The sequence below is a fragment of the Schistocerca serialis genome, chromosome 2 (genome assembly GCF_023864345.2).
Source record: "Schistocerca serialis cubense isolate TAMUIC-IGC-003099 chromosome 2, iqSchSeri2.2, whole genome shotgun sequence".
In the NCBI taxonomy this organism is placed as follows: Eukaryota; Metazoa; Arthropoda; class Insecta; order Orthoptera; family Acrididae; genus Schistocerca; species Schistocerca serialis.
This window is the reverse complement of record NC_064639.1, coordinates 509,829,131-509,842,649: the sequence shown is the minus strand read 5'-3', so window position 1 is coordinate 509,842,649 and position 13,519 is coordinate 509,829,131. Positions and strand designations below refer to the sequence as shown.

At 48.4% G+C, this 13,519-nt stretch overlaps 15 non-coding genes across 15 annotated transcripts; all 15 read right to left on the bottom strand.

Annotated features, from left to right (window-relative positions):
• Window positions 1-477: 477 nt before the first annotated feature.
• On the bottom strand, window positions 478-559 carry Trnas-gcu (transfer RNA serine (anticodon GCU)). Its single transcript has one exon. It is a non-coding gene; the product is annotated as a tRNA-Ser (tRNA).
• Window positions 560-1,381: 822 nt separating this feature from the next.
• Trnas-gcu (transfer RNA serine (anticodon GCU)) lies at window positions 1,382-1,463 on the bottom strand. Its single transcript has one exon. It is a non-coding gene; the product is annotated as a tRNA-Ser (tRNA).
• Window positions 1,464-2,285: 822 nt separating this feature from the next.
• On the bottom strand, window positions 2,286-2,367 carry Trnas-gcu (transfer RNA serine (anticodon GCU)). Its single transcript has one exon. It is a non-coding gene; the product is annotated as a tRNA-Ser (tRNA).
• Window positions 2,368-3,189: 822 nt separating this feature from the next.
• Window positions 3,190-3,271, bottom strand: Trnas-gcu (transfer RNA serine (anticodon GCU)). Its single transcript has one exon. It is a non-coding gene; the product is annotated as a tRNA-Ser (tRNA).
• Window positions 3,272-4,093: 822 nt separating this feature from the next.
• On the bottom strand, window positions 4,094-4,175 carry Trnas-gcu (transfer RNA serine (anticodon GCU)). Its single transcript has one exon. It is a non-coding gene; the product is annotated as a tRNA-Ser (tRNA).
• An 822-nt stretch (window positions 4,176-4,997) lies between these two features.
• On the bottom strand, window positions 4,998-5,079 carry Trnas-gcu (transfer RNA serine (anticodon GCU)). Its single transcript has one exon. It is a non-coding gene; the product is annotated as a tRNA-Ser (tRNA).
• Window positions 5,080-5,901: 822 nt separating this feature from the next.
• Window positions 5,902-5,983, bottom strand: Trnas-gcu (transfer RNA serine (anticodon GCU)). Its single transcript has one exon. It is a non-coding gene; the product is annotated as a tRNA-Ser (tRNA).
• Window positions 5,984-6,805: 822 nt separating this feature from the next.
• On the bottom strand, window positions 6,806-6,887 carry Trnas-gcu (transfer RNA serine (anticodon GCU)). Its single transcript has one exon. It is a non-coding gene; the product is annotated as a tRNA-Ser (tRNA).
• Window positions 6,888-7,709: 822 nt separating this feature from the next.
• Window positions 7,710-7,791, bottom strand: Trnas-gcu (transfer RNA serine (anticodon GCU)). The gene has a single exon. It is a non-coding gene; the product is annotated as a tRNA-Ser (tRNA).
• An 822-nt stretch (window positions 7,792-8,613) lies between these two features.
• On the bottom strand, window positions 8,614-8,695 carry Trnas-gcu (transfer RNA serine (anticodon GCU)). The gene has a single exon. It is a non-coding gene; the product is annotated as a tRNA-Ser (tRNA).
• An 822-nt stretch (window positions 8,696-9,517) lies between these two features.
• On the bottom strand, window positions 9,518-9,599 carry Trnas-gcu (transfer RNA serine (anticodon GCU)). Its single transcript has one exon. It is a non-coding gene; the product is annotated as a tRNA-Ser (tRNA).
• Window positions 9,600-10,420: 821 nt separating this feature from the next.
• On the bottom strand, window positions 10,421-10,502 carry Trnas-gcu (transfer RNA serine (anticodon GCU)). The gene has a single exon. It is a non-coding gene; the product is annotated as a tRNA-Ser (tRNA).
• An 822-nt stretch (window positions 10,503-11,324) lies between these two features.
• On the bottom strand, window positions 11,325-11,406 carry Trnas-gcu (transfer RNA serine (anticodon GCU)). Its single transcript has one exon. It is a non-coding gene; the product is annotated as a tRNA-Ser (tRNA).
• An 822-nt stretch (window positions 11,407-12,228) lies between these two features.
• Trnas-gcu (transfer RNA serine (anticodon GCU)) lies at window positions 12,229-12,310 on the bottom strand. Its single transcript has one exon. It is a non-coding gene; the product is annotated as a tRNA-Ser (tRNA).
• An 822-nt stretch (window positions 12,311-13,132) lies between these two features.
• On the bottom strand, window positions 13,133-13,214 carry Trnas-gcu (transfer RNA serine (anticodon GCU)). Its single transcript has one exon. It is a non-coding gene; the product is annotated as a tRNA-Ser (tRNA).
• Window positions 13,215-13,519: the final 305 nt, after the last annotated feature.

Sequence of the window (13,519 nt, the reverse complement as noted above, 5' to 3'; positions counted from 1 at the left end):
TCGCTGATGTCGCTTTCAAGTTTCTTTCGAAGAGCAAACCACGTTCTTCGTAGCTGAATTGTGAGGCCAGAGGCTCCTGCTGTTGGCGATGGAGCCAGGCCCTATCAGATCGCTTCCGTGTATGGCGGCCGGACGGAAAGCAAACTGTCGAAAGGCGACAGTTGTGCTACAGTTGGGGGGATTTTAGGCTCGATACGTTAAAATGACTGCAAGAAGTAAGCACTTAAATATGAATGAGAACGCACCGTTCCCAAACACCACCATGGCGCCAAACTTCGATTCGTTTATAGATCTTGAGATGATGTTTGATTCGAAAGACGTACGCTATCGAATGTTGTGTCCTTCTAATTGGTAGGCGGTTTAGTTTCGTATTTCTTACAGATGCTATCTGCCACCTACACGTTCCATTGCTACTACTGAGTGGCGTTTCGCATGTACAAGGCGTGATCCGAAATGGGTGCTTAAGGTAAAATTCTTCGACGAGGATGGGATTCGAACCCACGCGTGCAAAGCACATTGGATTAGCAGTCCAACGCCTTAACCACTCGGCCACCTCGTCCGACGCATCGGAAACTGCGTCCCTCGCTAGTCCTTACGGAAAGAAGTCGTTTGTCGATTCGAAAACGCATCGTACTGTGGCTGGTGTTCACGCTGTAACGCCCTGCTGCAGTGCAGCTGACCAAGCTCCCACTCGTGAATCATTTAATGATGGCATCCGTCCACGTCGGTATCCGATCGGAGGAAAGTAATGGGCCCACTTACTTACTGCAGAAATAAGCACCGAATCGTCATGTAGCGTTGTCTAATGCAAATGAGAAATGTCCTGTGCATTAAGTATAACGACTACTGGAACGACGCGATTATCAGGATTCGCTACATTTATTTGTCACCTTCGATGACCTCATCGCTGATGTCGCTTTCAAGTTTCTTTCGAAGAGCAAACCACGTTCTTCGTAGCTGAATTGTGAGGCCAGAGGCTCCTGCTGTTGGCGATGGAGCCAGGCCCTATCAGATCGCTTCCGTGTATGGCGGCCGGACGGAAAGCAAACTGTCGAAAGGCGACAGTTGTGCTACAGTTGGGGGGATTTTAGGCTCGATACGTTAAAATGACTGCAAGAAGTAAGCACTTAAATATGAATGAGAACGCACCGTTCCCAAACACCACCATGGCGCCAAACTTCGATTCGTTTATAGATCTTGAGATGATGTTTGATTCGAAAGACGTACGCTATCGAATGTTGTGTCCTTCTAATTGGTAGGCGGTTTAGTTTCGTATTTCTTACAGATGCTATCTGCCACCTACACGTTCCATTGCTACTACTGAGTGGCGTTTCGCATGTACAAGGCGTGATCCGAAATGGGTGCTTAAGGTAAAATTCTTCGACGAGGATGGGATTCGAACCCACGCGTGCAGAGCACATTGGATTAGCAGTCCAACGCCTTAACCACTCGGCCACCTCGTCCGACGCATCGGAAACTGCGTCCCTCGCTAGTCCTTACGGAAAGAAGTCGTTTGTCGATTCGAAAACGCATCGTACTGTGGCTGGTGTTCACGCTGTAACGCCCTGCTGCAGTGCAGCTGACCAAGCTCCCACTCGTGAATCATTTAATGATGGCATCCGTCCACGTCGGTATCCGATCGGAGGAAAGTAATGGGCCCACTTACTTACTGCAGAAATAAGCACCGAATCGTCATGTAGCGTTGTCTAATGCAAATGAGAAATGTCCTGTGCATTAAGTATAACGACTACTGGAACGACGCGATTATCAGGATTCGCTACATTTATTTGTCACCTTCGATGACCTCATCGCTGATGTCGCTTTCAAGTTTCTTTCGAAGAGCAAACCACGTTCTTCGTAGCTGAATTGTGAGGCCAGAGGCTCCTGCTGTTGGCGATGGAGCCAGGCCCTATCAGATCGCTTCCGTGTATGGCGGCCGGACGGAAAGCAAACTGTCGAAAGGCGACAGTTGTGCTACAGTTGGGGGGATTTTAGGCTCGATACGTTAAAATGACTGCAAGAAGTAAGCACTTAAATATGAATGAGAACGCACCGTTCCCAAACACCACCATGGTGCCAAACTTCGATTCGTTTATAGATCTTGAGATGATGTTTGATTCGAAAGACGTACGCTATCGAATGTTGTGTCCTTCCAATTGGTAGGCGGTTTAGTTTCGTATTTCTTACAGATGCTATCTGCCACCTACACGTTCCATTGCTACTACTGAGTGGCGTTTCGCATGTACAAGGCGTGATCCGAAATGGGTGCTTAAGGTAAAATTCTTCGACGAGGATGGGATTCGAACCCACGCGTGCAGAGCACATTGGATTAGCAGTCCAACGCCTTAACCACTCGGCCACCTCGTCCGACGCATCGGAAACTGCGTCCCTCGCTAGTCCTTACGGAAAGAAGTCGTTTGTCGATTCGAAAACGCATCGTACTGTGGCTGGTGTTCACGCTGTAACGCCCTGCTGCAGTGCAGCTGACCAAGCTCCCACTCGTGAATCATTTAATGATGGCATCCGTCCACGTCGGTATCCGATCGGAGGAAAGTAATGGGCCCACTTACTTACTGCAGAAATAAGCACCGAATCGTCATGTAGCGTTGTCTAATGCAAATGAGAAATGTCCTGTGCATTAAGTATAACGACTACTGGAACGACGCGATTATCAGGATTCGCTACATTTATTTGTCACCTTCGATGACCTCATCGCTGATGTCGCTTTCAAGTTTCTTTCGAAGAGCAAACCACGTTCTTCGTAGGTGAATTGTGAGGCCAGAGGCTCCTGCTGTTGGCGATGGAGCCAGGCCCTATCAGATCGCTTCCGTGTATGGCGGCCGGACGGAAAGCAAACTGTCGAAAGGCGACAGTTGTGCTACAGTTGGGGGGATTTTAGGCTCGATACGTTAAAATGACTGCAAGAAGTAAGCACTTAAATATGAATGAGAACGCACCGTTCCCAAACACCACCATGGCGCCAAACTTCGATTCGTTTATAGATCTTGAGATGATGTTTGATTCGAAAGACGTACGCTATCGAATGTTGTGTCCTTCTAATTGGTAGGCGGTTTAGTTTCGTATTTCTTACAGATGCTATCTGCCACCTACACGTTCCATTGCTACTACTGAGTGGCGTTTCGCATGTACAAGGCGTGATCCGAAATGGGTGCTTAAGGTAAAATTCTTCGACGAGGATGGGATTCGAACCCACGCGTGCAGAGCACATTGGATTAGCAGTCCAACGCCTTAACCACTCGGCCACCTCGTCCGACGCATCGGAAACTGCGTCCCTCGCTAGTCCTTACGGAAAGAAGTCGTTTGTCGATTCGAAAACGCATCGTACTGTGGCTGGTGTTCACGCTGTAACGCCCTGCTGCAGTGCAGCTGACCAAGCTCCCACTCGTGAATCATTTAATGATGGCATCCGTCCACGTCGGTATCCGATCGGAGGAAAGTAATGGGCCCACTTACTTACTGCAGAAATAAGCACCGAATCGTCATGTAGCGTTGTCTAATGCAAATGAGAAATGTCCTGTGCATTAAGTATAACGACTACTGGAACGACGCGATTATCAGGATTCGCTACATTTATTTGTCACCTTCGATGACCTCATCGCTGATGTCGCTTTCAAGTTTCTTTCGAAGAGCAAACCACGTTCTTCGTAGCTGAATTGTGAGGCCAGAGGCTCCTGCTGTTGGCGATGGAGCCAGGCCCTATCAGATCGCTTCCGTGTATGGCGGCCGGACGGAAAGCAAACTGTCGAAAGGCGACAGTTGTGCTACAGTTGGGGGGATTTTAGGCTCGATACGTTAAAATGACTGCAAGAAGTAAGCACTTAAATATGAATGAGAACGCACCGTTCCCAAACACCACCATGGCGCCAAACTTCGATTCGTTTATAGATCTTGAGATGATGTTTGATTCGAAAGACGTACGCTATCGAATGTTGTGTCCTTCTAATTGGTAGGCGGTTTAGTTTCGTATTTCTTACAGATGCTATCTGCCACCTACACGTTCCATTGCTACTACTGAGTGGCGTTTCGCATGTACAAGGCGTGATCCGAAATGGGTGCTTAAGGTAAAATTCTTCGACGAGGATGGGATTCGAACCCACGCGTGCAGAGCACATTGGATTAGCAGTCCAACGCCTTAACCACTCGGCCACCTCGTCCGACGCATCGGAAACTGCGTCCCTCGCTAGTCCTTACGGAAAGAAGTCGTTTGTCGATTCGAAAACGCATCGTACTGTGGCTGGTGTTCACGCTGTAACGCCCTGCTGCAGTGCAGCTGACCAAGCTCCCACTCGTGAATCATTTAATGATGGCATCCGTCCACGTCGGTATCCGATCGGAGGAAAGTAATGGGCCCACTTACTTACTGCAGAAATAAGCACCGAATCGTCATGTAGCGTTGTCTAATGCAAATGAGAAATGTCCTGTGCATTAAGTATAACGACTACTGGAACGACGCGATTATCAGGATTCGCTACATTTATTTGTCACCTTCGATGACCTCATCGCTGATGTCGCTTTCAAGTTTCTTTCGAAGAGCAAACCACGTTCTTCGTAGCTGAATTGTGAGGCCAGAGGCTCCTGCTGTTGGCGATGGAGCCAGGCCCTATCAGATCGCTTCCGTGTATGGCGGCCGGACGGAAAGCAAACTGTCGAAAGGCGACAGTTGTGCTACAGTTGGGGGTATTATAGGCTCGATACGTTAAAATGACTGCAAGAAGTAAGCACTTAAATATGAACGAGAACGCACCGTTCCCAAACACCACCATGGTGCCAAACTTCGATTCGTTTATAGATCTTGAGATGATGTTTGATTCGAAAGACGTACGCTATCGAATGTTGTGTCCTTCCAATTGGTAGGCGGTTTAGTTTCGTATTTCTTACAGATGCTATCTGCCACCTACACGTTCCATTGCTACTACTGAGTGGCGTTTCGCATGTACAAGGCGTGATCCGAAATGGGTGCTTAAGGTAAAATTCTTCGACGAGGATGGGATTCGAACCCACGCGTGCAGAGCACATTGGATTAGCAGTCCAACGCCTTAACCACTCGGCCACCTCGTCCGACGCATCGGAAACTGCGTCCCTCGCTAGTCCTTACGGAAAGAAGTCGTTTGTCGATTCGAAAACGCATCGTACTGTGGCTGGTGTTCACGCTGTAACGCCCTGCTGCAGTGCAGCTGACCAAGCTCCCACTCGTGAATCATTTAATGATGGCATCCGTCCACGTCGGTATCCGATCGGAGGAAAGTAATGGGCCCACTTACTTACTGCAGAAATAAGCACCGAATCGTCATGTAGCGTTGTCTAATGCAAATGAGAAATGTCCTGTGCATTAAGTATAACGACTACTGGAACGACGCGATTATCAGGATTCGCTACATTTATTTGTCACCTTCGATGACCTCATCGCTGATGTCGCTTTCAAGTTTCTTTCGAAGAGCAAACCACGTTCTTCGTAGCTGAATTGTGAGGCCAGAGGCTCCTGCTGTTGGCGATGGAGCCAGGCCCTATCAGATCGCTTCCGTGTATGGCGGCCGGACGGAAAGCAAACTGTCGAAAGGCGACAGTTGTGCTACAGTTGGGGGTATTATAGGCTCGATACGTTAAAATGACTGCAAGAAGTAAGCACTTAAATATGAACGAGAACGCACCGTTCCCAAACACCACCATGGTGCCAAACTTCGATTCGTTTATAGATCTTGAGATGATGTTTGATTCGAAAGACGTACGCTATCGAATGTTGTGTCCTTCCAATTGGTAGGCGGTTTAGTTTCGTATTTCTTACAGATGCTATCTGCCACCTACACGTTCCATTGCTACTACTGAGTGGCGTTTCGCATGTACAAGGCGTGATCCGAAATGGGTGCTTAAGGTAAAATTCTTCGACGAGGATGGGATTCGAACCCACGCGTGCAGAGCACATTGGATTAGCAGTCCAACGCCTTAACCACTCGGCCACCTCGTCCGACGCATCGGAAACTGCGTCCCTCGCTAGTCCTTACGGAAAGAAGTCGTTTGTCGATTCGAAAACGCATCGTACTGTGGCTGGTGTTCACGCTGTAACGCCCTGCTGCAGTGCAGCTGACCAAGCTCCCACTCGTGAATCATTTAATGATGGCATCCGTCCACGTCGGTATCCGATCGGAGGAAAGTAATGGGCCCACTTACTTACTGCAGAAATAAGCACCGAATCGTCATGTAGCGTTGTCTAATGCAAATGAGAAATGTCCTGTGCATTAAGTATAACGACTACTGGAACGACGCGATTATCAGGATTCGCTACATTTATTTGTCACCTTCGATGACCTCATCGCTGATGTCGCTTTCAAGTTTCTTTCGAAGAGCAAACCACGTTCTTCGTAGCTGAATTGTGAGGCCAGAGGCTCCTGCTGTTGGCGATGGAGCCAGGCCCTATCAGATCGCTTCCGTGTATGGCGGCCGGACGGAAAGCAAACTGTCGAAAGGCGACAGTTGTGCTACAGTTGGGGGTATTATAGGCTCGATACGTTAAAATGACTGCAAGAAGTAAGCACTTAAATATGAACGAGAACGCACCGTTCCCAAACACCACCATGGTGCCAAACTTGGATTCGTTTATAGATCTTGAGATGATGTTTGATTCGAAAGACGTACGCTATCGAATGTTGTGTCCTTCCAATTGGTAGGCGGTTTAGTTTCGTATTTATTACAGATGCTATCTGCCACCTACACGTTCCATTGCTACTACTGAGTGGCGTTTCGCATGTACAAGGCGTGATCCGAAATGGGTGCTTAAGGTAAAATTCTTCGACGAGGATGGGATTCGAACCCACGCGTGCAGAGCACATTGGATTAGCAGTCCAACGCCTTAACCACTCGGCCACCTCGTCCGACGCATCGGAAACTGCGTCCCTCGCTAGTCCTTACGGAAAGAAGTCGTTTGTCGATTCGAAAACGCATCGTACTGTGGCTGGTGTTCACGCTGTAACGCCCTGCTGCAGTGCAGCTGACCAAGCTCCCACTCGTGAATCATTTAATGATGGCATCCGTCCACGTCGGTATCCGATCGGAGGAAAGTAATGGGCCCACTTACTTACTGCAGAAATAAGCACCGAATCGTCATGTAGTGTTGTCTAATGCAAATGAGAAATGTCCTGTGCATTAAGTATAACGACTACTGGAACGACGCGATTATCAGGATTCGCTACATTTATTTGTCACCTTCGATGACCTCATCGCTGATGTCGCTTTCAAGTTTCTTTCGAAGAGCAAACCACGTTCTTCGTAGCTGAATTGTGAGGCCAGAGGCTCCTGCTGTTGGCGATGGAGCCAGGCCCTATCAGATCGCTTCCGTGTATGGCGGCCGGACGGAAAGCAAACTGTCGAAAGGCGACAGTTGTGCTACAGTTGGGGGGATTTTAGGCTCGATACGTTAAAATGACTGCAAGAAGTAAGCACTTAAATATGAATGAGAACGCACCGTTCCCAAACACCACCATGGCGCCAAACTTCGATTCGTTTATAGATCTTGAGATGATGTTTGATTCGAAAGACGTACGGTATCGAATGTTGTGTCCTTCTAATTGGTAGGCGGTTTAGTTTCGTATTTCTTACAGATGCTATCTGCCACCTACACGTTCCATTGCTACTACTGAGTGGCGTTTCGCATGTACAAGGCGTGATCCGAAATGGGTGCTTAAGGTAAAATTCTTCGACGAGGATGGGATTCGAACCCACGCGTGCAGAGCACATTGGATTAGCAGTCCAACGCCTTAACCACTCGGCCACCTCGTCCGACGCATCGGAAACTGCGTCCCTCGCTAGTCCTTACGGAAAGAAGTCGTTTGTCGATTCGAAAACGCATCGTACTGTGGCTGGTGTTCACGCTGTAACGCCCTGCTGCAGTGCAGCTGACCAAGCTCCCACTCGTGAATCATTTAATGATGGCATCCGTCCACGTCGGTATCCGATCGGAGGAAAGTAATGGGCCCACTTACTTACTGCAGAAATAAGCACCGAATCGTCATGTAGCGTTGTCTAATGCAAATGAGAAATGTCCTGTGCATTAAGTATAACGACTACTGGAACGACGCGATTATCAGGATTCGCTACATTTATTTGTCACCTTCGATGACCTCATCGCTGATGTCGCTTTCAAGTTTCTTTCGAAGAGCAAACCACGTTCTTCGTAGCTGAATTGTGAGGCCAGAGGCTCCTGCTGTTGGCGATGGAGCCAGGCCCTATCAGATCGCTTCCGTGTATGGCGGCCGGACGGAAAGCCAACTGTCGAAAGACGACAGTTGTGCTACAGTTGGGGGTATTATAGGCTCGATACGTTAAAATGACTGCAAGAAGTAAGCACTTAAATATGAACGAGAACGCACCGTTCCCAAACACCACCATGGTGCCAAACTTCGATTCGTTTATAGATCTTGAGATGATGTTTAATTCGAAAGACGTACGCTATCGAATGTTGTGTCCTTCCAATTGGTAGGCGGTTTAGTTTCGTATTTCTTACAGATGCTATCTGCCACCTACACGTTCCATTGCTACTACTGAGTGGCGTTTCGCATGTACAAGGCGTGATCCGAAATGGGTGCTTAAGGTAAAATTCTTCGACGAGGATGGGATTCGAACCCACGCGTGCAGAGCACATTGGATTAGCAGTCCAACGCCTTAACCACTCGGCCACCTCGTCCGACGCATCGGAAACTGCGTCCCTCGCTAGTCCTTACGGAAAGAAGTCGTTTGTCGATTCGAAAACGCATCGTACTGTGGCTGGTGTTCACGCTGTAACGCCCTGCTGCAGTGCAGCTGACCAAGCTCCCACTCGTGAATCATTTAATGATGGCATCCGTCCACGTCGGTATCCGATCGGAGGAAAGTAATGGGCCCACTTACTTACTGCAGAAATAAGCACCGAATCGTCATGTAGCGTTGTCTAATGCAAATGAGAAATGTCCTGTGCATTAAGTATAACGACTACTGGAACGACGCGATTATCAGGATTCGCTACATTTATTTGTCACCTTCGATGACCTCATCGCTGATGTCGCTTTCAAGTTTCTTTCGAAGAGCAAACCACGTTCTTCGTAGCTGAATTGTGAGGCCAGAGGCTCCTGCTGTTGGCGATGGAGCCAGGCCCTATCAGATCGCTTCCGTGTATGGCGGCCGGACGGAAAGCCAACTGTCGAAAGACGACAGTTGTGCTACAGTTGGGGGTATTATAGGCTCGATACGTTAAAATGACTGCAAGAAGTAAGCACTTAAATATGAACGAGAACGCACCGTTCCCAAACACCACCATGGTGCCAAACTTCGATTCGTTTATAGATCTTGAGATGATGTTTAATTCGAAAGACGTACGCTATCGAATGTTGTGTCCTTCCAATTGGTAGGCGGTTTAGTTTCGTATTTCTTACAGATGCTATCTGCCACCTACACGTTCCATTGCTACTACTGAGTGGCGTTTCGCATGTACAAGGCGTGATCCGAAATGGGTGCTTAAGGTAAAATTCTTCGACGAGGATGGGATTCGAACCCACGCGTGCAGAGCACATTGGATTAGCAGTCCAACGCCTTAACCACTCGGCCACCTCGTCCGACGCATCGGAAACTGCGTCCCTCGCTAGTCCTTACGGAAAGAAGTCGTTTGTCGATTCGAAAACGCATCGTACTGTGGCTGGTGTTCACGCTGTAACGCCCTGCTGCAGTGCAGCTGACCAAGCTCCCACTCGTGAATCATTTAATGATGGCATCCGTCCACGTCGGTATCCGATCGGAGGAAAGTAATGGGCCCACTTACTTACTGCAGAAATAAGCACCGAATCGTCATGTAGCGTTGTCTAATGCAAATGAGAAATGTCCTGTGCATTAAGTATAACGACTACTGGAACGACGCGATTATCAGGATTCGCTACATTTATTTGTCACCTTCGATGACCTCATCGCTGATGTCGCTTTCAAGTTTCTTTCGAAGAGCAAACCACGTTCTTCGTAGCTGAATTGTGAGGCCAGAGGCTCCTGCTGTTGGCGATGGAGCCAGGCCCTATCAGATCGCTTCCGTGTATGGCGGCCGGACGGAAAGCAAACTGTCGAAAGGCGACAGTTGTGCTACAGTTGGGGGTATTATAGGCTCGATACGTTAAATTACTGCAAGAAGTAAGCACTTAAATATGAATGAGAACGCACCGTTCCCAAACACCACCATGGTGCCAAACTTCGATTCGTTTATAGATCTTGAGATGATGTTTGATTCGAAAGACGTACGCTATCGAATGTTGTGTCCTTCCAATTAGTAGGCGGTTTAGTTTCGTATTTCTTACAGATGCTATCTGCCACCTACACGTTCCATTGCTACTACTGAGTGGCGTTTCGCATGTACAAGGCGTGATCCGAAATGGGTGCTTAAGGTAAAATTCTTCGACGAGGATGGGATTCGAACCCACGCGTGCAGAGCACATTGGATTAGCAGTCCAACGCCTTAACCACTCGGCCACCTCGTCCGACGCATCGGAAACTGCGTCCCTCGCTAGTCCTTACGGAAAGAAGTCGTTTGTCGATTCGAAAACGCATCGTACTGTGGCTGGTGTTCACGCTGTAACGCCCTGCTGCAGTGCAGCTGACCAAGCTCCCACTCGTGAATCATTTAATGATGGCATCCGTCCACGTCGGTATCCGATCGGAGGAAAGTAATGGGCCCACTTACTTACTGCAGAAATAAGCACCGAATCGTCATGTAGCGTTGTCTAATGCAAATGAGAAATGTCCTGTGCATTAAGTATAACGACTACTGGAACGACGCGATTATCAGGATTCGCTACATTTATTTGTCACCTTCGATGACCTCATCGCTGATGTCGCTTTCAAGTTTCTTTCGAAGAGCAAACCACGTTCTTCGTAGCTGAATTGTGAGGCCAGAGGCTCCTGCTGTTGGCGATGGAGCCAGGCCCTATCAGATCGCTTCCGTGTATGGCGGCCGGACGGAAAGCAAACTGTCGAAAGGCGACAGTTGTGCTACAGTTGGGGGGATTTTAGGCTCGATACGTTAAAATGACTGCAAGAAGTAAGCACTTAAATATGAATGAGAACGCACCGTTCCCAAACACCACCATGGCGCCAAACTTCGATTCGTTTATAGATCTTGAGATGATGTTTGATTCGAAAGACGTACGGTATCGAATGTTGTGTCCTTCTAATTGGTAGGCGGTTTAGTTTCGTATTTCTTACAGATGCTATCTGCCACCTACACGTTCCATTGCTACTACTGAGTGGCGTTTCGCATGTACAAGGCGTGATCCGAAATGGGTGCTTAAGGTAAAATTCTTCGACGAGGATGGGATTCGAACCCACGCGTGCAGAGCACATTGGATTAGCAGTCCAACGCCTTAACCACTCGGCCACCTCGTCCGACGCATCGGAAACTGCGTCCCTCGCTAGTCCTTACGGAAAGAAGTCGTTTGTCGATTCGAAAACGCATCGTACTGTGGCTGGTGTTCACGCTGTAACGCCCTGCTGCAGTGCAGCTGACCAAGCTCCCACTCGTGAATCATTTAATGATGGCATCCGTCCACGTCGGTATCCGATCGGAGGAAAGTAATGGGCCCACTTACTTACTGCAGAAATAAGCACCGAATCGTCATGTAGCGTTGTCTAATGCAAATGAGAAATGTCCTGTGCATTAAGTATAACGACTACTGGAACGACGCGATTATCAGGATTCGCTACATTTATTTGTCACCTTCGATGACCTCATCGCTGATGTCGCTTTCAAGTTTCTTTCGAAGAGCAAACCACGTTCTTCGTAGCTGAATTGTGAGGCCAGAGGCTCCTGCTGTTGGCGATGGAGCCAGGCCCTATCAGATCGCTTCCGTGTATGGCGGCCGGACGGAAAGCAAACTGTCGAAAGGCGACAGTTGTGCTACAGTTGGGGGTATTATAGGCTCGATACGTTAAAATGACTGCAAGAAGTAAGCACTTAAATATGAACGAGAACGCACCGTTCCCAAACACCACCATGGTGCCAAACTTCGATTCGTTTATAGATCTTGAGATGATGTTTGATTCGAAAGACGTACGCTATCGAATGTTGTGTCCTTCCAATTGGTAGGCGGTTTAGTTTCGTATTTATTACAGATGCTATCTGCCACCTACACGTTCCATTGCTACTACTGAGTGGCGTTTCGCATGTACAAGGCGTGATCCGAAATGGGTGCTTAAGGTAAAATTCTTCGACGAGGATGGGATTCGAACCCACGCGTGCAGAGCACATTGGATTAGCAGTCCAACGCCTTAACCACTCGGCCACCTCGTCCGACGCATCGGAAACTGCGTCCCTCGCTAGTCCTTACGGAAAGAAGTCGTTTGTCGATTCGAAAACGCATCGTACTGTGGCTGGTGTTCACGCTGTAACGCCCTGCTGCAGTGCAGCTGACCAAGCTCCCACTCGTGAATCATATAATGATGGCATCCGTCCACGTCGGTATCCGATCGGAGGAAAGTTATGGGCCCACTTACTTACTGCAGAAATAAGCACCGAATCGTCATGTAGCGTTGTCTAATGCAAATGAGAAATGTCCTGTGCATTAAGTATAACGACTACTGGAACGACGCGATTATCAGGATTCGCTACATTTATTTGTCACCTTCGATGACCTCATCGCTGATGTCGCTTTCAAGTTTCTTTCGAAGAGCAAACCACGTTCTTCGTAGCTGAATTGTGAGGCCAGAGGCTCCTGCTGTTGGCGATGGAGCCAGGCCCTATCAGATCGCTTCCGTGTATGGCGGCCGGACGGAAAGCAAACTGTCGAAAGGCGACAGTTGTGCTACAGTTGGGGGGATTTTAGGCTCGATACGTTAAAATGACTGCAAGAAGTAAGCACTTAAATATGAATGAGAACGCACCGTTCCCAAACACCACCATGGCGCCAAACTTCGATTCGTTTATAGATCTTGAGATGATGTTTGATTCGAAAGACGTACGGTATCGAATGTTGTGTCCTTCTAATTGGTAGGCGGTTAAGTTTCGTATTTCTTACAGATGCTATCTGCCACCTACACGTTCCATTGCTACTACTGAGTGGCGTTTCGCATGTACAAGGCGTGATCCGAAATGGGTGCTTAAGGTAAAATTCTTCGACGAGGATGGGATTCGAACCCACGCGTGCAGAGCACATTGGATTAGCAGTCCAACGCCTTAACCACTCGGCCACCTCGTCCGACGCATCGGAAACTGCGTCCCTCGCTAGTCCTTACGGAAAGAAGTCGTTTGTCGATTCGAAAACGCATCGTACTGTGGCTGGTGTTCACGCTGTAACGCCCTGCTGCAGTGCAGCTGACCAAGCTCCCACTCGTGAATCATTTAATGATGGCATCCGTCCACGTCGGTATCCGATCGGAGGAAAGTAATGGGCCCACTTACTTACTGCAGAAATAAGCACCGAATCGTCATGTAGCGTTGTCTAATGCAAATGAGAAATGTCCTGTGCATTAAGTATAACGACTACTGGAACGACGCGATTAT